The following is a 27,503-nucleotide window of genomic DNA, read 5'->3' on the forward strand; positions in this document are numbered from 1 at the left end:
TCAGCTGGCTTCCCCCGCTCTTGGGGCCAGCGTGTAAGCGAGGTGCTTGGTGCATCCATTGTGAAGTCTGAGCTTCACTGGGCTTTAAGCAGTGACTGACAGGGGATCAAAACTGGTTCTAACTTAAGTTGTTAAAAAAAAGAAGGAAGAAGAAAAGTAAATGGGGCAAGGAAACCAGCACCCACATCACAGATAGGAGTGGAATTTGCTACCACGTTTCTAGAGGGCAGGTGTCAATATACCTCAAAAGCCTAATGTGTGCGTCTGTGCATGCCCTCTGACCCAGGAAATGTATCTGTGCACCTAGAAATGTATTCTAAAGAACTAACAATGAATGTGCCTGAATGTTTACTATAAGGATTATAACTGCAGTGTCATTTATAATGATTAATAAATACAAGGTCAATGACTATGCGCTCCCTTCCCAGTCCTTCTGGCCATCGTTTTGGAAGCAATTCAGATTTTCACAAATACAGGCAGAATGTTATTGACCCGAAAGACGCAGACTGCCAGATGTTTCTCTAGCAAAGAGGGGTTTATTCAAGATCAGCAGAGAAATGGAATAATAAATAAATAAAATATTTATATAATATATATAATAAATAAAATATTATCATAAGCCCCCAGCTATAGGGAAATGGTTAAACAGACCGTGGTGGATCCAAACATTTCCGTACAAAAACAGGTAACAAAACTAGATTAAATGATCAATTTTAAGTGAAATTATCCAGTCACAAAAAGATAAATACTGTATGATTCCCCTTACATGAATGCCTAGAGTACTCAAATTCATAGACACAGAAGGTAGCTGTGGCTGCCAGGGGCTGGGACGGGAGAGGAAGGGGAGTCACTGTTGCACGAGGACAGAGTTTCAGTTAGGAAAAATGAAAACAAAAACTGGAGACTGGTTTCACAACAGTGTACATGTAATTAACACTACTTAAAGATGGTCAAGATGGTAAATTTTATAGTATGTATATTTTACCACCATTAAAAAGTTTTATATCTTGAAGATGGTATGATGAGTAGTATAATTTTGTCTGCATTTTCTAAATATTTTCTCTAAGCATGTTTTGCTTATAATAAAGGGGGGCTTAACTATATGGAAAAAAAAAGAAAACCCATTCTATCTTTAGTTAATATTATTTTTCGTGGTTAATAATTTTTTGTGATGATAAAAAAGGATGCCAGACATGTTTTCTTTACCTAAAATGTGCTTCCTGCCACCCCCCCCATATTTGTCTACAAAAGACATACATGCTCTTTGAGACTCAATTTGAGTCAATTTTCCTGAGAAAGCTTCCTATATGACCTTAGTGAGAATTCATTTCCATTCTCATAGCATCTGTAATAATAATAATAATAATAATACTTAATGCTATTAGGTGCTTAATGTGTAACTAGCATTGAGATTAAGATATTATTCCACCTCCTAATAATGACATTTAAGTAGCTGTTATCATCCCCATTATACAGATGAGAAAGCAGAGGAAAAGACACAAAATACCTTGAATTGTAAAAGAAATTACAATCCACGTCTATCTGCTCCAGAACCCACATCCCTGCCCAGCCTCTCACAACTTGCAAGACTACGAAGGATGCTGTGCTGGCTTCACTCACTTTCTGAAACAGAGTTTTCAACACAATATCTAGCAGGACAAGATTGCTGAAATATTATTTTTTCCCTTTCTCCCATCCCATTTGTAGAGATGCTAGGTTCTGAGCTCCCAGCCCCTGGGGAGAGATACAATAGATCCAAAAGCAGAACTCAGCTGAAGACTCTTCCTGACGGCGACTTCTGAGAACTCCAGGGTAGACTAGATGTTTGCAACCCGCCTTCCCTCCATCAGCACCCCATACTCCCAACCACCCGTCCTTTAGAAACGGCACTGAGGAAGAGGAGCATCAGGAGAAGGGGGAGCAGACACCTCGGTGGGTATCTGCGAGGGACCCAACATCTCACATCCCAGGTCGGACTTGGGGTCAGTGAGGGATTCTGGTGCCTATCTGGGGAGACATAGATCACAGAGAACTTCAGGAAAATTACTGTGCCCCAAGGGGCTATAAATACCTCAGTTATAGCACTAAAGGAGAGAGAGGCTTTGGTCTGAAGGGACCACAAAAGGAGAGGCTTCTCAGAGGTGACCAACATGCAACCAAGCCCATCCCTTGGGCTGGGCAACCAGGGCAGGGGCCCAGGCCTCGTACTAGAAGCGAGTCCAGGTCTCATTAAAATCCACTGTTATTGAATATTGTCTGGGACTCGCTTCAAAATAGTCTCTTATAGAAGGGATGTAGGTGAGATAAACACTTATGATTGCTGTCACTGGGTGATGCATACTTGGGGGTTCACTGTCCTCTATTTTTGCAGATACTTACAGTGTTTCATAATTTTTAAAATGTTAACTTTGAAATTCCTGCCTTTAACTGTATCTCAAAGGCCTTAGAAATACCAGCAACGAAGCTTCTTTCTAACTGCAATCACCTTGAGCTTGCCTGACCCACGCTGGCCGAGGTGCCCAGACCCTACACTCCTCCAAGGAAGGCCCTGCCCAGGTCAGTGCAAGGACTGGTGCAGCAAGGGATGTTTACTGGTGCCTGCATGATACTGAGCACTCAGTTCCTCTCCTCTCTCTCCTGCCAGTGCCTTGGGCCTTCCCCCATAAGCCCCTGGAACTTGTCAGATACACTACACTCCCAGCAGGCAGGAACCACAAATTGCCTGAGATTGCATTTCTACATAATAGAAGCAGAGTTAAAGGGAAATAAGGTTATCTTTCTTATACCTGAGCCTGTGTTTTGAAATTGTTATTTGCTAAACTATTTTCAAGGTGCTACAATACACTGCCACCTCATAGTAAGCTAGCCAGTATCTGATTCCACTGGTTCCAAACAAATATATAACAAGTATGCATGTGCCATATTTTACATACAAAGCTGAAGTCATTGACCTGTCATCCAAAGGGGTTTGGCATTAGTAGGGATTCCTCATTCTTGCAAAAATCCTTTTGGGTTTAAGCTCCACCGAACAAAAGCCATTTGGTAATGATGCTCATCTCACCTTTGTCATCGGACTGTTCTCTAAATTAGCTTACACTTTGAAGCCTTACTTGCAAAGCTGTCTGACAAAATCTGGTGATAACTTAACAGTTTGAATTTAAGCACTCAGTAGATTGTGAAATGAAAGAACGAGATGGTTTTCAGCCCTATACTTTAAAAGAAGGATGGGTCATTTTTGTCTGGGCATCCCAGATTGTAAAATCCTGACTTCTCCTGAGGTAAGTCAGGACTACACTAACTATCCCATAAAGGAGGTCTTTCCAGGGCAGCCTGAGGCAACAGGGCACATATTCAGGGTCTGCAGCCGCTGCTGCACCTGCTAAGATCCACTGGAAGAAAAGCTGCTTTTCCTAACAGGATGAGGACCGACGGTCTTCCTAGTTTCCTTGGATACCCACCGGGAACCAAGATGCTGTGCGCAGGTGCTGATATCTTAGGGTAAGAAACCATAACCCTGTATTCCCGCTGCTAAATTTCCCCTTTCCTCCCTGCTAAAACTCGGGAGGATAAGAGGCAGCACTGAAGTTTGCTTTTGTTTCACTCATAATTTGTAAATCTGTACACTTGGTCTAAGGTTTATTCTTTTTTATAAGAGAGAGCTGCTCCTGGTCTCACTCTCGGACTCTGAATTGTGACGCTGGTAATGTCACGGGTTACACCCAACCACACGTACCTTTATTTACTTTATTCTCCGTATGACCATAGACTGAATTTACAAGGTGGCCAGCTTAGGTCGGGACTGTCATATTTCACAAATGAACAAATAAAGCTGACTGATAACATGGTTTTGTGGCTCTCTAGATCTGTGATCCTTGATAGGTTTTTTTTTTTAATTGAGGTATAGTCAGTTTATAATACTGTGTCTAAATGCTAGTTATAATAAACAAACATGCCCAGAAGACTAAAGGCATCAAATCAAGTTAACAAACCCACATCTAGGGACATGGTCAAAACCAAAACCCAAACCCAAACCCAAACCCAAACCTCTCAGATGGAGAAATATCATATTCTCTGTGTTGTTTCTAACTGACGCAGAAGGAGGGAGCCCTGGAGGGAGCGGAACAGGGAGCTGCAGCTGGCATGAAAGCTGAAGGTCCGACAAGTGAAGCACTTTAACAGGACCTAGCAGAGAAGAGGTACTCAAGGTTTATGAAAATCGAAAGAACGCCGAAAATACTGAATGGGGCTGACCTGCGATGTCTGTGTGTGTGTGTGTTAAGCTGAAATGAGTTGTACACCATTCTCACTACTTTACTATACAGTTGGCCCTCCATGCAGGTTCTGTACCTGAGGATTCAATCAAGCCCAGACAGAAAATATTAGGCAAAAAAATTCCAGAAAGTTCCAAAACTCAAGACTTGAATTTGCCCCAGGGGCAACTATTTATTTACATAGCATTTACATTGTATTACAACTATTTACATAGCACCTACTTTATGTAAATTCTTATATTAATCTAGAGATGATTTGAAGCATAAGGGAGGATGTGCAGGGTTGTCTGCAAATACTACGCCATTTCATATAAGCGACTTGAGCATCCGTGGATTTTGGTATCCACGGGGGGTCCTGGAACCACTCCCCCACGGATACCCAGGGAAGACTGTGTAACACACCCAACCTTCATTCAAAAACCCCTTTCAACATCAACATCCTCGAAGAGTGGGAGCGGGATACAAACCCTTGGAGTGAAACACTTGAACTCACACAGCCAAGCCCTGGCCCCAGTGTTTTGCCTTATAGCTCTTACAAACTTAGAAGCTCCCAAACCTGGCCCTATTCATCCAGCAAAATGAATAACAAGGTGAGACCTCAGCCCACACCTCACCAATGCAAGAAGACACAAATGACCTGGCCGCCCCCTGCCACTCTGCTGGTGCCCTTGGTTGCTTTTGCTCTGGAGGTCAGTGACACCGTCTTCGAGACATACAGCATGACTCGGGAAGACCTCGAGCAGAAAGCAGCAGTCAGAGAGTTTATTTTCTGCCTGAAGGAAGCACAGGGGCCCCTCTTCCCCTGATCAAATTTTTATCAGCCAGCAGAAAGCTACACTCGTTTTCTCCAAAGAAGAAAAGGAGCTATTGAACTCCTACCTGCGCCTTTCATATGGAAATGACCGAGGTATTCTGCTTTCTCTAAAAGTTTCTGGTTGCAGTATCTGGAGCCTCTTCTCTTTCAATAACTGAATAGCATACGTCTGACCTGTCTTTTCACTCAAAACCAAGTCCTGTTTGCCAGTTTCCACTGATGTTCAAAATGCACCAGTCCTCCAATTTCAGTTGGAAAAAAAAGTGGATGGGGACAAGTGCTCATTAAACAAAGACATCTTTATTTCATCTTAAGCGTGCATCCTGGTGCTACGGTGCTGGTAACAATTCTCACTGTGGAACAAAATAATCTTATTTGAAGAATAAATAATACATTAGTTTACTCTGTTGCCAGTAACTTCATATAGTAAATTTCTGACTGATAGAGCAGGTTCTGGTGCCAATCCCTGGCCCCGCACTACTCGCCAGTGCATGTCATTAGGTGAGACTGTCCTAGTCAGTTCCAGATTCCCACCTGTAACGGGGGTTCTTGGTGATGAAGAGTGTTCTTAACACATAAGGTTCAACTGAGGATTAAACGAGACCTCCATGTACATGGCCTAACACAATGTCTGCAAAATTTCATGCTGGATATATATTAGCTATTATGATTCATCATTTGAGAAAAATTACCCCCAAATTTGGGTTGTATTTCTTTTTCAGTTAAATCTACTATCGGTGCTTTGAGATGCTTGTGTGTCCCCTCTATTCAGACTTCTCTTTTGTTGATAATGTGTTCTGACTCCAAAATCATAGCCTTCCTCATTACTGAAGGTGCGGTTTTATCTATGGGTTTTGTACAATAATTGGTAAAATAGGACCCTTAATGACTATAATATTATAGTGAATTAAATTTTCTTGTTATCTGGAAAAAAATATTTCTGTTTCTGTCCATGTAACTTAAAACTTTTTTTGAGATTAATCAGTTTGTTTTTATTTCTAAATACTTAGAGTATGCCTAAGATGGCTGGAAAGTATACAGATTTGAGTCACACAGATCTGGATTTAAACCCCATGCTTATAAATTACCTTACCTACAAATAATCTAGAATTTGAGAGACATGGCTGTCGTATTTCTTCAAATGAGGATGATAAGACCAAAATAAATATCACAGTTTTAGAGGGTTATGGTTCTTTTTTAACTTCCAAAATGAAATATAGATCTATCCAAAAGTAGAGATTGGGTAGAATATGACTCCAAAAGCATCAGAAAGCAAAAGGGTAACATGCCCCAAAGTGAAAAGAAATTATATTGAATCATTTAGATTTTAAGCATAAACATTCTGAAAATGAATGAATAATTTAGTGGCAAAAACATGAATACATGAATAAATGAGCTCTTCCTATCCCTTACATCAGTAGAGGGGTAGATGTAACCTTCCTTTCCTTGTGCTCTGAAAACTGTAACATAGGAGACGCTAGCCTTACTGTGACGTCTTGAGTGCCGACGAAGAAGCCAAGAAAAAGAAATAAACAAATAAGCAAACAAACAAGTAAATTAAGTGACTGCCTGAGTTATCCGGAGGCTCCACACTCACGGATGAGATTAGTGCCCTTATAAATGAGGCTCAGGGGGCGCCCACCAAGTGAGGATACAACGAAACAACCTTCACCAGCCCCTGGCCATGCTGGCACTCTGATCTTGGACCTCCCAGCCTCCAGAACTGTGAGAAATAAACTTGTTACTTATAAGCCACCCAGTCCCTGGTATTTTGTTACAGCAGCCCAAATGAACATGTCATAAGTAGTCTTTTGGATCTGGTGCATTTCTTTTAGCATGCAGCTTTCAAGAGCCTGCATGTGGTCAAATGTGTCATCTTTTTATGGCTGCATAGTATTCCATTAAGTAGGTATACCTCCATTTTGTTGATCCATTTACCAGTTGATGGACATTCAGGTGTTACCAGCTCAGGGCTATTACAAATAATACTGCCATGCATGTCCACATAGCAGTGTACGTATAGACATGTTTTCATTTCCCTTAGGTAGACACCTAGGAGTAGACTGGCTGGATTATATGGCAGGTGTGTGTTTAATTTTTTAAGAAACTGCTAAACTTTTCTCAGTGGTTGTACCATTTTGTATTTCTGGACTGACATAATTCAGCATATTTTAACTATACAGACCCACCCTTTATTGTTTGTATTTATTTGTTTGTTTATAAAGTAAATTCTAAAATTGGATCTTTGTTCTGCATTCTGCAGTTTTTCTGAGAGTCTGCTTCTCAGTCACACACACACACACATGCACACACACCAGAGCCAACCAAAATCCCTTAAGCATCTCTGCCCTTGATCCGGGGTCTTAGAAGCTGACTGAGCAGTGGGGAAACCAACAATATATTGGATTTAACCATGAGTATAATTGATTATTTTCACTTATATGATTAGCTTCCTTTTCAAAGTCAGCTCTAGGACACAGAACAAAACCTCCTTCTGGACAAACAAACAAAATAACTAACAAATCTACATGAAAATGGAAGACGGCCTGAAGCAGCTTGGTCTTAAGTGACCCTTAAAATGAAACCAGAGAAGGAGCGATCTTTTCAAGGAGAGAGAAAACAAAACAACAAAAGAATTTTGCCGCAGCAGAAAATACGTACTAAATACACATTTCACTGTTTTAGAAAATGCCTGCATAACTGATTATCAGGCCCCTGAAAAACCTTGTAGGCTCTTCAGGGAGACATGAAGAAGAATGTTGTGCCAACAAGCATTCCCCACAAAGCAATAACCAGAGAATGGATTCCTTACGCTTTAAGACATGTTTGTGCCTGTATATAATGATAATAAATATAATGATTTCAACCATAGTCCATTATAAGAAGAAGCTTTTTCTCTGGAAAAAATAGGTAAAAGGGGGAGATGTAAGTCAATGTCACAAATTTAATTTATAAGAGCTTTTCCAAGCTCTTTTCTTTTAAATCAATTTGCAAGGTTGATTTGTTACACTATAAAATAAAAAACCAGATGGGAATAATAGAAGGCAAATGCGTTTTAAAAAGAATTAGCAAGTTTGTTTTCTTTACCAGGAGGGAAAGGGGGCTGGCGGGGATAAATTGGGAGTTTGGGATTTGCAGATACTAACTACTGTATACAAAATAGATAAACAGCAAGGACCTATTGTACAGCACAGGGAACAATATTCAATACCTGGTAACAGCCTATAATGAAAAGGAATATGAAAAGGAGTATATATATGTATATGAATGTACAACTGAATCAGTGTGCTCTACACCAGAAAGTAACACTACACTGTCAACCGATTATACTTCAATTAAAAAAAAAAAACTAACAAAAAAAATCAGAAAAATTGACACCCTGTCTCATTTTCTTACTTCACCCTTAGTCTGTTCTTTACTTTTAGTTCTAGTTCAGAAGGACCTTTGCTTTGTGTTACTTAAAAAAAAGGAATCACCGCCTTTCTTAAGCCAACAGTCATGCTAAAAAAAGTTGCTTTTGCTAAAAACAGGATTTAGTACTACCCTAAATTTTCAGTTCTTATTCAGGAACAAAAAAAATGCCTGTTTGTTATATTTTAAAGGGTCATTTAAATTATTGCAGAAATAACATTAACAGCCTAATAGCATACGATTTATCCATAACAGGAAAACTACCTTGAAAAATGTCCTCGGTGTGCATTTTAGGGATGGTGACTAAACGTCCTCTCACTTGCTTTAGGTCGTCTGTTCTCTGCCAGCAGGGAGACGTAACTCCCATCAGTGGAACGTGTGCTCCGGGTTGCCTATGAATAGGACGGGCTTGACCTGAGCCAGCTCTACTCACCAAGCTCCTGGGACCAGTATCAGGTATTTACAGAATTCAATCGCCATTTCCTTGTAATTTTATAGACATTACCAACAAATAAGTCAAACTTTTTATTTATAATTGTACGTGTTATACCTGGAAAGTCTTCTGAATTCAGAACAGATTTAAGTCAGGATTTGGAAATTTCTTTGGGGGCGCTTGCCACTCCCTCCGCTATCTTTTCGCAGAACATACCCAGGTTTGTCGCTGCTGTGGCCTTATCATTGCCTCTGGACCTCACCAGATGCCGGCCCCAGCCGCGCCTCCCGATTACTGAATCACTCGACTGAGAGAAGTTAATCCATCAGCTGAACAGTAACCATATGATTTCCTCTCTGGAGAATCTGAACCAAGAGGCAGAATGGCTGCTGGTAAGTGGCAGTAGGACGTAGCATGAAAACCCAGGCAGAAACAAAGCCAGAAAAAGTAAAATAAACAGACAAACTGAGAAATCAGAGATGAGAGACCAGAGAAGAGAAAGTTCAAAGGGAGAGGTAGAATTTATCTAATTCTGACATTGTAATTCTCCTTTCCAGCTTACACAAGGTTTGGCTGTATTTTATCTGCAGATTAGTAGACCTTACATGACTTTAAGGTTGTTCATTAAGCTCTTGTGAAATGGGCATATTAATCAAAGCAACTTGAACTTTTTCTCCTGCTTCCCCCTTACATTTTATTTGGGGTGGGAGTGTTTTTTCCTTACCCCTATTTGAATTTTTTTTTTTTTGCTCATAAAACATAACACCCTATGATCATTTAAATAGTGAAGAATAGTCTCAAATCTTGTTATTTATAAAGTCCCGTTCCATGCAAGGGACAAAGCTTCTAATTTCCCTCAAAGTCACAGCTATTTCTTATGGGAGGATGATTCTTCAGGGGTCTCCCATGTTTTTCCATATCTGCTAGAGAGGCGCTAACTTTCCTGTGTTCTGGACCATTTTTCAAGGATCTCTGTATAGTGGACAGCCTTAGACAGAGATCGTGTCTTCCTCAGGAGGAAAGAACTGACTGCTTGCTGTCCAGTACGAGAAAGATAACACCTCTCTCTGGAGAAAAGGGCGGGCATGTTTACTGCCCGTTAAAAAACATTTGTGTTCCCTAAGTTTAGGGTTCCTCTCCCACAGCAGAATCCACTGTGTGTGCAGGCGTAATCTGGCCCTCTGTGCATTGTGGGAATTGAGAGTCAGGGAACCAGCTTAAAAATACCACGGCTGTGAGTAATAAACTGTTCTTTGTCTCTGGCACAGAAGACTTCTGTCTTCTACCAGCCTCCATGAAACATAGCAAGCTAACTTGCAAATAGGGTGAACTCTCAGACCCTTTACAGTTCTTGACATTTCCTTCCCTCTAGGTAGGAAGTTCTACCCAGAGAAAGGTGTAATAGTTGCCTTTTCTTCGCTTCTCACCACTCTTCTACTCCCTTGCTACTTTCTGGTTCCTAAAGGGCCAGGAGAGTGGTCAGTAAGAGGAAGGAGAGGCAACAGAAAAGGAGGTTCTGACTTATCACTGTCAAAAGCAGCTTTCTCCTTCTACGGAAGCCTGATAAATGTTTGCATTACCTGTATGGGTTCTTTGAAGAATCCATTGTGAGACATCTCTTCGAGAAGTTCTTCTAACTCAGATGAATGTATCCTTCACCAGGATAACACATTATTTCTATCACAGCGCCAAAGTACCCTGTGGTCCTTCTTCAGCCTCCATCTGCTGCAATTCCATCTCCCACTCCAATGGTCCCACTGAAAGAACCTAATCCAACATCACACGGCCTCTCTGATACGTAGGGTCCACCTACGAGCCACAGGAGGCACCTGTGCATCTTTGCCCTGGCAAGTCTGGGGTGGGCAGACTAACCCCAAAGCAACCACCTCTCAGTCTTCTCTGGCACCTCAGGTCAGACACCAGTGCTCCGTGTCCTCCATCTGCTCTCTCAGTCAATCCTGTTCACCTTTCCTAGGCTTGGAGGGGGAGAATCAGACTCACACACCTCTGCCCTTTGAAGGAAGCGGGGGACAAAGCACACAGCATAGCTTTAAGAAATCTTTTCATAAATTCTGGCTCCTTAATCTTCAAGACCTTAACCCTTATAGCCTCCAGTCTCGGCATTTCCATTTTCATGTACTATCATTCTTACAATAACTGACCTCTTCACTTGCACCAGTGTTAGGGGATTTCTGATAACCAAATGATGCCTTAAAGAACAGATCAACTATGATCATTTACTACCTTTGTTTCTGTCTCCCCAGATTTATTTTGAGATGACACCCAGGTACTTTAACATGGACTTTCATGTGGTTTTGCTTCATTTTATGAAATGGTGTGTTGATAAAAAGCTATTTAACTACTGTAGAAAACAAAATGTGTAAGTTTTATGCCAACAAATTAGAGAGCCTAGATAAAAAGGATAAATTCATAGAAAGACATGAACTATCAAAACTAACTCCAGGAGAAAGCCTGAATCGACCTTTAACAAGTAAGGGGATTAAACTCACCAGATATGAAGGCCCAGGACAAACTGGCTTCACTGGTGAACTCTACCAAACTTCTACAGGGTAATTAAAGTAAAGAACACTTCACAAATTCTTCCAAAAAATAGGAGAGTGAACACTTCACAACTCCTTTTATGAGGCCAGGATTACCCTGATACCAAAATCAAAGGCATCACAAGAGACGAAAACCACAGACCAATACCCCCTCTGAGTCTAGCTGGAAAAATCCTTCACAAATCCAGCAAATTGAATCCAGCAACAGAGCAGAAGAATTATATATCATGACTGTATTGAGCATGTCTTTTTATCCTTATGCTTTGAAATCTGAGACCCTGCTGACTCTGGAGAGACTGTCCCTCCCAGGGCAGCCAAATGCTAGAGACAATAAACAACTCATCTGCTCGTGCTCCTTTCCTAAGCAAACCCACCAATTCAGAGCCCATCTCAGCCGTCTCCTTCATCAGGCTCTCACTGGGTTCTCACAGTCTGTGCCCCTATCCCCCTAAGCCAAACGTCCAGGGCCAGGTACCAGACAACCAGAGCCAGTCCCTATGCCCCAGAGCCCGCTGAAAGTATTCAAACTGGCCAGCCCTACACCTGCTTCCCCTTTCCTTCTCATGGAAACCACAATACAGATACTTGCCCCCATTTTCCCTCACTCCCTCTATCTCCTGACTGACCATGGTGAGTCCTCAATATGCCCCTTCCACCTCACATGGCATAATGTGTCCCCTCTTCTTGGGAACTGTGTGTAATAAACTATCTTTTCAGTGGAAACTGTTTCCTGATCTTTTGGCCTCAACATCCCTGAATAATAATAAAACCTACATTTTAAAACAATAACCGAGTAGAATTTATCCCAGGAAAGTAAGATTGGTTCAACAGACAAAAATCAATATAATACACCAATTATTTACGTTTTTTTTGAGTTACAGTCATTTTACAATGTTGTGTCAAATTCCAGTGTAGAGCACAATTTTTCAGTTATACATGAGCATACATACATTCACTGTCACATTCTCTTTCACTGTGAGCCACCAATAGATCCTGTATATATTTCCCTGTGCTACACAGTACAATCTTGTTTATCTATTCTATATTTTGAAATCCCAGTCTGTCCCTTCCCACCCGCTGTCCCCCTGGCTACCACAAGATTGTATTCTATGTCATGAGTCTGTTTCTGTTTTGTATTTATGTTTTTTTGTTGTTTTTTCTTTTAGATTCTGCATATGAGCGATCGTCTTTAAAGTGAGCTTTATTAGTGAGCTGACCATAAAGTTCATATAGAAATGCAAAGGACTTAGAATAGCCAAAACAATGCTACAAAAGAAGAACAAAGTTGAAAAAAATCACACTATCTGATTTTAAGACTTTCTTTAAAACTACAATAATCAAGATAGTATGGTATTGACGTAACAATGAACACACATATCAAAGGATCAGAATAAAGAGTTCAACATGACCCACATTTTATGGTCAATTGATTTTCAACAAAAGCTGTTCAATGGAGGGAGAAAAATCTTTTCAACAAATGATTTTGGAACAAATCAATACCCATCTGGAAAAAAACTGAATCTCTACACACTCACATTCAGTACACAAAAATAATCAGAGATGGAAAATAGACCCCATGCACAAGCTAAAACTAAAAAGCTTCTACTGTAAAACATAACAAAAGATCACTGCAAACCTAACATACATGTATTTCTTATATAGGACACAAGAAATCTGAACCATAAAAAAAAAACAGAAAAAAATAGACTTCTCAAAGTTAAGAAAGTTCTGCTCTTCAAAGGACACTACAAAGAAAAAGAAAAGACAACACACAGACTAGAAGTAAGTATCTGCAAGGTGTCTACAAAGATCTTATATTCACAATATATAAAGTACCCTTACGACTCAATAATAACAAAAGTAGCGACCCAATCTTTTAAAAATGGACAGACGAACTGAACAGACCCCTCACCAAAGGTTACATTCAAATGTCAAATAATTACATCAGTAGGTGCTTAACATAATTAGTCATCAACGAAATGCAAATTAAAATGAACCTAAGAGACTACCCAATTACAGTGGTTAAAATTTAAAAGACTGGTAACCCCAAGTGCTGACAAATGTGTAAAGCAATTGTAACTCTAATACATTAATGATGAAAACGCTGACTGGTTATGTAACCACTTTGGAAAATAGTTAGGCATTTCCTTGCAAAGTTAACATACATTTACTATGTGATGCAGCAATTCCACTTCTAGATATTCATTCAAGAAAATTGGAAGCATATGTTCATACAAAGACTTATACATAAATGTTCATAGCAGCTTTATTCAAAATAGCCAGAAACTAGAAACAACCCAGATATTCACCAATAGGTGAACTGCGGTATATTTATACAATAGAACACTACTTACCAATAAAAAGGAACACGTTACTACTGTGTACAATAATATACATAAATCTCACAATCATTATGCTAAGTGAAAGAAATCAGACACAAAAGAGTACGTACTTTATGTCCTTTCAAGTTAAACTGTTAGAAGGACAAATCTACATGATTAAAAGCAGATGAGACACCCCCCACTGAGGTGGGGATGAGAAGTGGGGATTGAATGAAAAGGATACGAAGGGTAATAGGGATGTTTTGTATTTTGGGGTGTTGGGTGTTCTTTATATTTCAATTTGGTGGTAGTTATATGCATGGATATACTGTCAGATTTCACCTGAAAATGTGTGTGCTTTACTGTACATAAACTATACTGCAGTAAAGTTGGTATGTGAGATACTGTACACCCACTCAAGTGACTACAGTTAAAAAAGACTGTAAAGATGTAACCTGCAACAGGTGTTAACGGGGAGAAGACACTGCCGGTGGGAGTGTTAAATGGCACAAACACTTTGGGAAATTGTTTGCCAGTTTCTTATAAAGTTAAGTAGATGCCTATCTTATGACCCAGGAATTCCTAAGTATTTTCTCAAGAGAAATAAAAACATGGGACCACCCGGAAACCTACACATGAATGTCCACAGGAGAGCAACTTTTAAACAGGAGAGCTTTAAACAGGAGAGCAACAAACTGAAACAACCCATATGTCATTCAACACGTGTAAGGATAAACAACTGTGGTGCCTCCACACAGTGAGACACTGCTCAGCAACAGAAAGGACAAACCGATAAGTGGAGCAACACAGATGTCTCTCCACACGGAAGAGAGGAAGCCTTACGCCACAAAAAGTACATACTGTATCATTCCACTTACATAAAGTTCAAGAATAAGCACCACTAACTCTATACGCTGAAAATCAAAACAATTCTTACCTTTGCGGGGAGGACTCATTGGCAGAGGTGCAAGGGAACCTTCTGAAGTGATGGCCATGTTCCGTATCTTGATAGGGGTTTAAGATCTGTCCATTTCACAATAAGTAAATTATATCTCACTTAAAAAAAAAAAAGCCTCAGCCATGAAACTTTCCTCTTCTTTCCAATCTCTTTCATAATCTAATCTTCAGGAAGCACATAGAATAATACCTAAAAAAAAAAAAAAGTAAAAAACACATGTTCTTGGTTGGAAAGACAAAAGCATATGAAAATCATCACTTGTACAAATAACATTAAGTTGAATACATTTTCAATTAAAATCTCAACAGAGTTTTGTTATGGTTATTTCATTTTGATTTCAGAATTGAAAAAAATGGATTTAAACTTTATATGATCAAAACAATACAGTATCAGCACAGAAAATGACAAACAGATTCGTGGCACCAGCTAGAATTTATTTCCCATCCTCCCTGGTAGTAGGGGGTGGCCATGCATTTATGAGCTCAGGCTTATAAAATGAGCATGGAAATACTGTGTACCACCTCCAAGCGTGATCCATAAAAATCTTACATGCCTGACTCCCTGCGCACATTTCCACTTCTGGCTGACTGGAATAGTGATGACTACCCAGGCAGGCTTAGAAACCTCATGTTGAAGATAGGGAGGCCATAGGTAGGAGGCAGGGTCCCCAAATTACTGGTTAGAAGAGGTAACTCAGGAGGGTTTCCACTCAGAAACATCCACATTGGACAAATTAGCCAAAAGAAAATAATTTTTTTGTAATATTAAGCCCCTGAGCTTGCGGTCATATACAGGTGTAGCTATTAGTGATAAATATACAAATTCAGTTCAGAATAAAGAGTTGATTATAAAATTAATTTTGGCTATTTAAGTGTCTAGTCACTGAGGAGAGATCAAATTAGACCCTGATATCATACATAGTATTAAATTGCAGGTAGATTAAAGAGCTATTTTTTTTCAAAAAGAAAAAAGAAGACACTAGTGAAACTTACCTACAAAACAGAAACAGAATCATAGACATAGTAAACAAACTTATGATTACCGGGATGGGGGAAGGGAGGTGGAAAGGGATAAATTGGGAGTTTGGGATTTGCAGATATTAGTTACTATTTATAAAATAGATAAAAAACAGATTTCTTTTGTATAGTATAGGGAACTATACTCAATACCTTGTAGTAACCTACAATGAGAAAGAATATGAAAATGAATATATGTATGTATATGTATGATTGAAACGTTATATACCAGAAATTGATACACTGTAACTGACTATACTTCAGTATTTTTTTCCAAAAAATAAAACAAATCTTGTAAGAACTCTTGATGAATACATATACACAAAAATGGTTACCTTTTAACCAAGCCTGGAAAATCTGAAGCTATTTTAAATGTAGTCATCTAAAAATCAATATAAACATTTTTACATTGTAACGTTACAGAGCCTGGAGACTGGATCATAAAAGGCACTGCAACTTCCTCCTCTCTTTCTCTGGGATCTTGCACTCTGGAGGAGACTGGATGCCTCAGGGTGAGTGACCCTTGAGAGAGGCACAAGTGGTGAGGAACTGGAGCCTTCTGTCCGTGGCCAGTCCACATACGGTAGTCCCTCCCTTTTCTGAGGCTTCAATTTCCACATTTTCAGATACCATGGTCAACTGTGGTCCAAAGTATTAAATGGAAAACCCCAGAAATAAACAATTCATTTACAAGCTGACCCGAGTAGCTTGATGAAATCTCATGCCGTCCTGCTCCTTCCCACCCTGGACATGAATCATCTCTTTGTCCAGCACGTCCTGCTCATTAGTCACTTAGAAGCCATCTCCGTAATCAGATCGACTGTCATGGGATCCCAGTGCTTACGCTTAATAACGTTTATTTTACTTAATAATGGCCCCAAAAGGCAAGAGCAGTGATGCTGGCAGCTCAGATCTGCCAAAGAGAAGCGGTAAAATGCTTCCTTTAGATGAAAAGGAGAAAGTTCTTGAATTAAGGAAAGACAGAAAAAATCACGTGCCGATCTTCTATCTGTGAAATTGTGAAGAAGGAATAAGAAATTCATGCTGGTTTTGCTGTCACACTTCAAACTGCAAAAGTTCAGCCACAGTGCATAGTAAAGGTTTAGTTAAAATTTGTAAAATATTTTGAGAGAGAGAGAGACCACATTCACTTAATTTTATAACAGTGTATTGTTATAATTGTTTTATTTTGCTATTAGTTATGTTGTTAATCTCTTACTGCATCTAGTTGATAAAATTCTTTATTATAGGTATGTATATATAGGAAAAACATAGTATATATAAAGTTCAGTACTATCTACAGTTTCAGGCATCCACTGGAGTCTTGGAACATAACCCCTGTGGATGAGGGCGGACCACTGTGTATGTTTAGAAGCAAGTGACACTCTTCTAAGAGCTCTACACATATTAGTTCACTTAGTTCTCGTAACTCTTTGATGTAGGTTTTATGATCTTGATTTTACAGATAAGGAAATTTATGAAACTTTCCAAGGTCACGCAGCTTAAAAGTGGTGGTGCTGGGATAAGAACAAAGAATATTTCCTCCTACATTCCTGGTCTTAATTACACACATTGTTAGGTTAGCAATATGATTTGGAGGTGGAAGCAGAGGACTGGAGGGCTGGAGGGTGGTGGGAGGAGGAAGCTAGGTGAACGGAGGAAAAAAATGACTGAATGAAGAAAACAATTTTACAGTATCATCACACTTATACATCTGTAAAATTAGCATATGTACATAAAATCATCTTTAATAAAAAGAAAATTAAGTACTATAAGAGAATATATTGGAAACTTTAAAAATTGGTTTCTCCCACACAAAGAGAAAACTGTCTTAACTGTAACTAATTCACTGTAGTTCCCATTTTTATTAATATTTCATTCAGGCAACAAATATTTAATGAGCACCTACTATGATGCTGGGCTAAACAGTGAGTAAGATAAAGCCTCGATCTACTCAAGGCACTGACAGTAACAGGAGATGGAAGTCAGCAAATTTGCCCTATAATGAAATTATGCGGCCCTCCTCACACCTGTAATCCCATCAGGACAGGCATAATTGGTTTTCAAGTCACACTGAAAAAATAATAATAACGTGTACATTGATATCTGTGCATCAAGTATGCTAACCGCTCGCTCGCCACTGCTAATTTTCCCCCATTCCTCCTACTAAATCTTTCTAGGCAGCCAGGCTCGGCTATGCTAGACTACACCCGCAGGCCCCAGTGAGCATAAAACCTACACCAAAAGGGAAGAAAAACAAGAAGAAAATAATTCTTGATTTGTAAGTCTTTTTGCGATTTCTCAGGCTCAGTCGTGATCAGAGCTTTGGCCAGAGCAGAAAAAGAGAAGTCATATATACATAGCTACATCTTCTTTGATCCAGGATTTAAGTTAAGTGGTTTGGATTTATACACAGCGGCTAAACCCACAAATCTATAAATGCACAAATCTATCCTGATCCCATTTGGATGGAGACCTTCTGCAGTGTCATTTACCAGGGTTCACGCAGGGATTGGTCAGAGACTCTCTTCAGAATCACTCTTCAAATTACTTTATACATCGAAGCCGATTATACTAACAAAGTATTTGCTGAATGAGTGTCTCAGAATACTAAATGCTGATTTTGCAAAAACCCCTCGCAATTAGAATCCCTTTGTGGAAGCCAAAAATCTGCCAAGCAAGGGCGCATTTGATTATTGGAGACTCACTGGAACAAACTGTGCTCATATTCATTCCTATTTCATAAACTGCCTTAAAAATGGGCCTGGAATCATGTCCTGGGGTTTTTTTCTATGAAAGTACATTAAGGCAAAATAAGGTCATTAAGCGCCTCACTGCAGAACAAGCAAGAGAGAAACAAGAGACTGAGGCCCGCAGGGCAGGGCATATTCTCTCTGCAATTTTATATTTCTGGGGAATCTCGCAAAAGAGCCAACCAGAGAAAGAAGGCATAGAGCTTTCCACTGAAGCAGCTCCTAGGACATTGACTGGCGTGGCATATTCAGTCTCTTTTTCTTTTTTGAATAAATGACTGGTTCTCCAACTGCTTTTTCTACCACTTGCCCTCTTTCTCTTGACAATCCAGTCACACGGTTTCTTTTTGCCGGTCCTGCCCCTATCTGTCTCAGGCCTTTGCGCTTGCAGACCTCACCAAGAATCTATCCCCGGTTTTCTCCCAGCTCTCCACGCCTACTGCACGTTTGAAAGAGTTCTTCCCTGGCTACCTTCTCCGAAGGAATCCCACCCTCCGGATTCACATCCTTTGCCTTTCTCTTGCTCTGCTTCCTACAGCAGGCCCCCTCTCTGTGGCTCTCGTCTTCATTTCTTTTTGACTTGTTTATTGCCTGTGTCTCTCCCTGGAGGAGGTGAGCTCCGTGAGAGCGGAGCCTTGCCGGCTGAGTCACCCCCCACCCCCCGCGCTCTATCCCTGGTGCCTCGCGCTGTGCCAGGCGCAAATGGTAAGTGGTAAGACACTCAACCAATATTTGTCAAATCAATGAAGGCACAAATAGACACAGAGACTGCTCATGCCTGTCTAGCTCCAGTGAGATACACTTAACGTAGACTCAGAAATCATCTTTTTTTTTTAATTAGGTGACTACATCATGCTGGGTTTTCCCACTTGAATATCACCAGGCCCACAGCCACTCTGTGCCCCAGTGCCTGCTTCTATTTCGTGCCCAGTCTGAGCCAAGATTTAAAAACTAGAAGAAAAGGTGAATGAGAACCTTTAAATCAACAAGGCTGGTTTTATTTCCCTGAGGGCTCTAGATCATTCCTGCTGTGGACAAGCCACTTAGGCACCCCGCCCCTCCCATTTCCTCTCCTCAGCTGTGGGGCCAATAGGGCTATTAGGGTTCATGAGATCACGTTTCTAGAATGCTGGCAGGTGCCATATGCATTTTTTAAGAACATAATTAATTTAAATGCTATTTCCTCTCTTCACCTTGGTTTTCTTTTTGCTTCTACCACAGGGTCCAGGGTTCCATCTCCTCCTTCCCACAAATTACAGAAAGTCTTTACCACGGCACAATTGCAGCTTAAACGGGCCTTTGAGATGAGGGTCTATTTTGTAAACACAGCTCTCCCTGCCTCCTGGCACTGAGCCCAAGGCCTGACGACATGGTGGTAAACACGGTGATGGTGATGGCTCTGACAGCCTTGTTCCTTGGGGCATCATGACTGCAGGAATCAGCGCCCCCCCCCCCCCCACTGGGCCTTGGTTAGGAGGCTGATTGGATTCTAACCATCAACACTGCAATTATACAAATGCTCCTGATGACTTTGCCCTTCTAATCATTTTTATCATTTGGGGAATCATCCAAGTCTTTAAAAAAAATGTTTTTAAGGATATCTGCTGAGGCACATTGCCACAGATTTTACTCTGTGTTCTCGGCTGCCTCCATATCGTTTTGCTGATTTATTGGGACAAGGAGGGTGATGTACTAAAAGGTTTACACTTTGGTAAAATTCTGATAACCCCTGTGTCACTGATCACAGTAGCTATATGCAGACAGAGCACCCACTTCTCACAAGCAGGATCATGAATGAAAATGAAAACTTGTGCCCTCAGTCAGCTGTGGGAGAGCGCTGAGTGCTGGGGCCTGGGACTTCGTGGACAGTTTACAGAGTAGTAGCAACAAGCTGATCACTACCCTCTAGAAAGACCAGGGTCAAGCCATCCATCCACTGGTGTATCCTACAGCCTGACGCCCGGGATGCCGAACACCTCCTCTGGTCTTCAGCACAGCCACTTCGGAATCTTAGCTCCTCAAACAATCCATGTACCTTCCTGATTCAGGACCTTCACATATGCTTATTCTGTATGTCTGGAACTCATTTCCTCTCAAATCTTCAAAAACTTGGTTCCTAATTAGCCTTTTGGTGTATATGAAATGTCACTTCCTCAGAAGAAATCTCCCTGATTACTCAGTCTAGATCAAAGCATCAGCTACGAAGTCTTAGGCTGTAAGCAACAGAACACCCGACTGAAAGTGTCTTTAACAACGAGAATGTATTTTTCCTCACCTAACAAGTGTTCTATGGCATACAGCTCTGGATGACACAGAAGTTCAAAGTTATGTTAGAGTCCTACGTGAGTTTTCTGCCACTTCCTTGACTTTCCCCTCATGGTCACAAGATGGCTACCACAGCTCCAAGCATCACGTGCTCACACAACAATATCTAAAGTAAGAAAGAAGGGGAGAGTTTTCTCCTTACGTGTTTCTCTCTTTATCAGGGAGCAAAATCTTTCCCCAAAGTGTCCTGTGCAACAGACTTTCACTCAGATATCACTGGACAGGATTTAACCACATGCCCATACACCTATATGCTAGGGAAGCCAGTGGGAGGGGGTGTCTGGAGATTTTTGTTTCTAAAGGAAGCAAATTTCATTAGCAAAGGAGAAGGGCTGTTGGGCAGACAATCAAAGATGCCCACACAGCAGGTTCTTCCATTTATATGTTCTCGTAACACCTTGTACCTTTCTTTATACCTCTTACAACAATCATTATTATGAACTAGCCCTCTGAACTGTATACTCCATGAAGGCAGAGTCTATGTCTTACTCGTCCATCATTCTATTCCTGTTTCCTAGCATAGTGCCTGGCCCCAGGTCTAGCTACATAATTTGTGGGACCCATGCAATGTGACAAGTGGGGGTCCTCGTTCAGAAAGCAGGATAGAAGTACTACTAAGAGTATTTAAACATAAAGTGTTTACCTCCCTCTTCTCACTCTCCATGTGCTGTGGTATTTTTATTTGCTACTTAAGATTGTTCTAAGACAAATTTAAACTGTAATTTGTCTGGATGAAGTTTTACCATTCATCTTTATATTGTGTTTCCAGATCTAAATGCAAATAAGAGTGCATTTAACACATGTGTAGAAACATCGGAATTACAGTTTCTATTTTGTAGCTTGCACATGCAGGCGTATATTCTTAAAGAACAGCAGATATGCTGCATACAACTAACTCAATTATCTAAATTCTCTCCTTTATATATACACAGTCTACCAACGCTGTCTACCTTCAGCGTACTGATGAGTACAAAATAGCTGAAAGGAAAATGAACTATCTTTCCCCTTCTGAATCATCATTTTCAATGCAACAAAACTAAGAAAGGATACGACGAGTTTCCTTGATCATCCATGTTTCTTAGAACACCAATGTCTTCTCTCTGTGTTTGAAGCAAGTTCTGGTTTGAATGGAAAGTGTGGTCTCTTGGGGCTGTCAGCACTCCTGCATACTTAGTCCTAGATGTACCACAATAATCTCATACTAGCTTTGCGTCTCACTGAACTCCTGCCCATCATGGGTCCACTGGAATCCTGTGCTCCTGGGTATCACCTGTGCTATATGGGAATGGGCAACAAAGAATACGGAAGATACGTACGCTGTGTGTATCTCCTCTGCTCACGCTCCACTGTCCCGTCGGACTTCACTTTAAAAAATCACATGTTCAACCACAAAATTAAGAACTTCAAGATGGTGACAGCAAAGCATTAAACCAAGCACAGGGCCCTTCTGAGCAAAGGACCCTCTGTGACTGCACAGGTCACACGCCCACCAAGCTGGATGTGTCTAGTTCATCTAGGTGCTCTATAAATGTTTAATGAATGAATGAATCCCTGGCCTGCTTTCTCCTAACTCCCTTACGTTTCTGACATTTGCTCTGAATGAGATCCTCGGGCTCTTGAAACCTTTCCCTAATCATTCTACTAAGCTCAGATGGAAGGCACACTAGGCTCTTACATGTAGGGACATGAACTGCATACTCCATGGAGGGTATATGTAGGGACAACTTGGAGGAGGGGAAATGTTGAAAAACTGAATCAGAGGAGTTTAAAGAAGAAATCAATAGTCCAGAATTCAGAGCCTAAATAGGCACACGAGAAGACGCTCAACATAGCTAATCATCAGAGAAATGCAAATGAAAACCACAGTGAGATGCCACCTCACACCTGTTAGAATGGCTATCATCAAAAAGACCACAAACAGCAAGTGCTGGGGAGAGTGTTTGTTCATTCAACTCTCGTTCATTGTTGGCGCAGCCACTGTGAAGAACAGTATGGAGGTTCCTCAAAAACCTAAAGACAGAACTACCATATGATCCAGCATATGATCTGGGTATATATCCAGAAAAAATACAGTAATTCAAAAAGATACATGCACCCCAATGTTCACAGAAACATTACTTACAATTGCCAAGATATGGAAGCAAACTGCGTGCCCATCAACAGAAGAATGGATACAGAAGATGTGGTATATATACGATGGAATACTACTCAGCCGTAAAAAAGAATGAAATGTTGCCATTTGCAACACGGTTGGACGCTGGAGGGCATTATACGAAGTGAAATAAGTCAGACAGAGAAAGACAAATATTGTATGTTACCCCTTAGATGTGGAATCTAAAAAATAAAACAAACTAGTGAATATAACAAAAAAGAAACAGACTCACAAACGTAGAAAACAAACTAGTGGTTACCAGTGGGGAGAGAAAAGTGGTCAAGGGCAATATAGAGAAAAAATATATATATAAAACATATATATATGATAATATATATACGTATAACTGAATCACTTTGCTGTATGCCTGAAACTAACACAACATGGTAAATTAACTATAATTTAATTATTTTTTTAAAAACCTTCCAACTGTTCAAAATCCTTGCAAAATTAGGTTCTTGCCTCAGCATTCAAACCAACGACAATATTGTCCCCAATTTATCCTCATATACTTGTTTCCTAACAGTCCCTTTGCTGTAGTCAATTGTGGCTATCCACTGATATTACTCATGGCCTCCTATTTTTGATCAAGCCATCTAGATATTTGATATTTCCCCATTTCCTACTCCCCAAGTTTCCATGAACTTGCTATTGGCCCTACACCTGTCTGCACTCTCTACCTGCAGTGCCTCACTTTTGCCTTCCCTGTTCTATTTTGAAGATTTAACACACATTTTTTAAAATAAGTAAGTTCGCTTTATTTATTCTTTTCCCAGGGTTTGAATTCGACAGCTCCCTAAATATCTGCTTGTGAAAACACCCTCTTTCTTTTGCAAGTGTCTACAGTTCTACATTAACCTTTGAAGAGGACTGGAACTTTTCATTCTTTCTGCTCTCTGTGTGAAGAACTGTTTTATACTGTGAACTTCTAAGCCTCACCCCTAAAGTATGACTCTCACGAGGTATTTTTTGGCTTCAACCTGCTTGAGAACTAACAAACTCTCCAAATTTCAAAAGGAACAATTTCTTTCCACACACACAAATACAAAATCCCTTGTGGATTAACAAGAATCCACTAAGAGAGATCAAGCAGTATTTTAAATTTCTAAGTATTTCTACAAAAGCTATATAGTTCATTCTGTTTTCCAAATACTGACTTTTACTTCACACAGCCATTGGCTTACAAATGTACTCCAATCTCCTGACTTAAAAACAAACAGCTCCCTTGACTATAAAGTTCTTGGAAGAGTTGAACCTTCTTGGAAGAGTTGCTTCTAGTCCAGAACGCTACCTCCACATTCTTAATCTCTTCTGATACGCCTCTGCCTGCACATGACACCAAGACTGTTTTACTATCATCTCTGTGTTACTACATCCATAGGCCACTTCTCTTTCCTCAGCACGGCTGCTTACTCCATCCTTCCTGAAACACCTCCTTTCCTGGCTTCCACGGCATCACACCTCCCTGGTTCTCCTTTTATTTCACTGAGCTGCTACCTTTCAGACTGTTTTGCTGACGATCCGTCTTCTCTAAGTGTTGGAATGGCCTAGGGCTACCTAGCAAACTCTTTGAGATCTCACCCAATTCAACAATTCAGATCATATCTACAGGATGACAAAAGCCAAATCACATCTCCAGGTTTGTCTCAGTCACGAAGTGTAAGTCCTTGGACTTGCACATCCAATAGCCTAGTTGACATCTTCACTTACATGGCTCAGAAATTACATGGTTAAAACAGCTCTTGACTCCACAACACTTTCTCAGTCTCACTTTCTTCCAGTTTTACCAATCCTAGCAAAAGGCACCCACATCCATCTAGTTTCTCCAGGTAAAATTCTGTAAGGTAAATTTGATTCGTTCTCCTCCTTCATCCTCCATATCTAATCTATCTGCCAGTCCTGTTCTCTGTAACATCGAGTCGTATCCAGAATCATCCATTTCTCTGTGTCTCCTCTAACCAGATCCCTTGTGTAAGCCAACTTTACTTCTCCCCTGAGTCACAGCACAGCTTCCGGGGCCTTCCTACCTCCAGTCTACCACCTTGCACTCCCGCAAAATACTCTTCGTCATATTTTCTTTTAAAAGTGTTTGATCTGATAAATTATATTTTAGTATGTGATCTTTCTAAAAACGTGATCTTTTAAAAATGTATAACAGATCGTGTCACCCCCTATCCTTACCCTAACTGAAAATATCCAGAAGGCTTCCAATCACACTTACAATAAAATCTGAACTCCTAACACCAGTTGGCTAAACCTTCCGTAATTTGGCCCCACTTGCCTCTTACCACTCTCCCCTCACCCACTCCACTCCACTCACAGAAACAGTCCTCAAGCACAGATTATTTCAACCCAAGGGCCTTTGTATTAGCTCTTTTCCTCTGCTTAGAATATTCTTCCAATCATTCTTTGCATAACTGCATACACTTTTGAGAATATGCACTTTGTTCTCAGCTTGAGTTTTACTCCCCCAGGGGACCTTTCCTGACCACCTAATCTAAAGGAATCCTTCCCTACCAGTATTTTTCTATCCCATCACCTTGGTACTTGTCATATCCAATACTCTTTCTTTTCTTTCTTTCTTTCTCTCCTCATTTCTATGTTTTGCCCCAATTTTGTCTGAGTATGAGCTCCATGTGAGCAGGGTCCTTGCCTACCTTGATTATCACTTGATTATGCACGGGCCCTCAACTGCCCTGGACACAGAGCAGGAGCTCGGGATTAGTGCGTCAGTGCTCCTCTGTGTGCACACACATGTGCGCGCGCACACACACACACACACACACACACTCACAACACTGAACCAGCAGGGCACATGTGATTCATGATTCGGTTATCACAAAGCACACAAGCGAAGATAAGCTTTCAGAATTCAGGCCTGCAGTTACCGACCTGGTGGGCAATTATTCTGAGCCACGCGAAGCCTAAGAAGAAGCCAGCAAGGGAAAGGAGCTCATGATCACGGTCTGCAGGAATGCAGTCGGACACTGCTTTTCCAAACAGCCCCCGGGGCTACGTTCCAAAACAAGCAGGAAATGGTCACACTAGGGGCGTTCCACCCACTGGGTGGGAAGGAAGTATCTGAATCTCTCCTCCACTCCACCTGCCCCATCTTGTTGTGAGCCCTAGACCACGTCACATACTCAAGTCCACAGCTCTGACCATGACCAATCTGCTTCACATTTTCCTCCTCCTCTTGACCTTTTTTTTTTTTCCACAAAGCTTCAGTAGGTTAGCAGAAAAGAAAAGGGATTTGTTCCCAGTCAAATGATGGCTGGGAAAAAAATCAGAAATACCTAAAGTCAAGCAGGTAGACAATGTCAGAAAACACAAAGGCAGTCAGAATTAGGTAGGAAAATACATTCACTCCAGTATAGATTTTATTTTCTTTTTAAAGACTTTGAACCCATTAAATCTTAGATCTTTAAAAATGCTCTCTTTGACTTGAGCAGTATTTGAGGAGCATCGATCAATTCTCCTCTTTAACTCTTGATGCAGAAAAACACATCGCTTCTATGGAAAAAATCATTCTGGGTAGGGACTGACATTCTTTCAGAAAATATGAGGGTGTGTCTCAGATAAGCTCTCCTTTTATTCCCAATAACTCAGGGGAAATTTTTCTGAAACATTTCACTTATACTACTTTACCAGATGCTCCAGAAAAAAAAAAAAGAGACAGTTTTAAAGAGTATTAAATATTTGAAAACCTAAAAAAGTAAGGCTGCCAGTTTTTCAGTATATTTTAAGCTGGTAAGTAGTAAATAAGGGCAACTATTGAATATGAAAAACATTATTTCCTAAAGTTTTGTTTGTCTGTTTTGACAAAATGCAAATGCTCTAACATTTTACTGTTAATTTCCTCCATAAATTCATTGGCTTAAAATATGCTTCTAGAAAAAAGGCAGCCTTCTAGCAAAATGAGTGGTAGTAAGACAGAATGTAATTTATGGACATACTTGTAAATTTCCATCTTTTTTAAAAATCTGAGTCATTAAAGCAAACACCCTAAGTGTAAGAAATGATGTTTAATTGTTTAGTAAGGTACCAAAAAACCCTCAATAAATGATAATGAACATTTAGTATGACAAAAATGTGAGTCTTCAGCAGCTATTCATTCTGTTAAACTGTTTTCCTCTTCCTCTATTCATCTGTATTTCTATCACCTCTAATTAGATAACTGTACCTATTCTAGAAATTAAGGCCAAATATTTAAGTGGTAATATTAATATGATTGTTATTTTGCCCAGAACACTGAACATTTAAAATGTTAATTCGCATGTTTATATTCACAAAGAGGAAGGAATAAATACATGGCTTGGTGGGCTTTCATTTTTTATTGTTTTCATTTGCTTTTGCTCTTAAGGCAAACACTTTCATTCCAATGGAATACGAGCAGGACTGCGGTTTTGTAAGGGATCATCTGTCCCCGATGTTCACTCCTCCCCGGTAAAGCGTAATCCCACGTGGCAGCATCACGGCTTGTTATCA

General features: G+C 40.3%; 1 long non-coding RNA gene across 2 annotated transcripts in view; it reads right to left on the reverse strand.

Annotated features, from left to right (window-relative positions):
- Window positions 1-27,503, reverse strand: part of LOC140700093 (uncharacterized) — a 180,540-nt gene that overhangs the window by 105,155 nt on the left and 47,882 nt on the right. For both annotated transcript variants that reach the window (XR_012078294.1, XR_012078295.1), the window contains one exon: window positions 14,749-14,958. This is a non-coding gene — a long non-coding RNA (uncharacterized lncRNA). The remainder of the gene's footprint in view (window positions 1-14,748; window positions 14,959-27,503) is intronic.

This window comes from Vicugna pacos, chromosome 12 (assembly GCF_048564905.1).
Source record: "Vicugna pacos chromosome 12, VicPac4, whole genome shotgun sequence".
In the NCBI taxonomy this organism is placed as follows: domain Eukaryota; kingdom Metazoa; phylum Chordata; class Mammalia; order Artiodactyla; family Camelidae; genus Vicugna; species Vicugna pacos.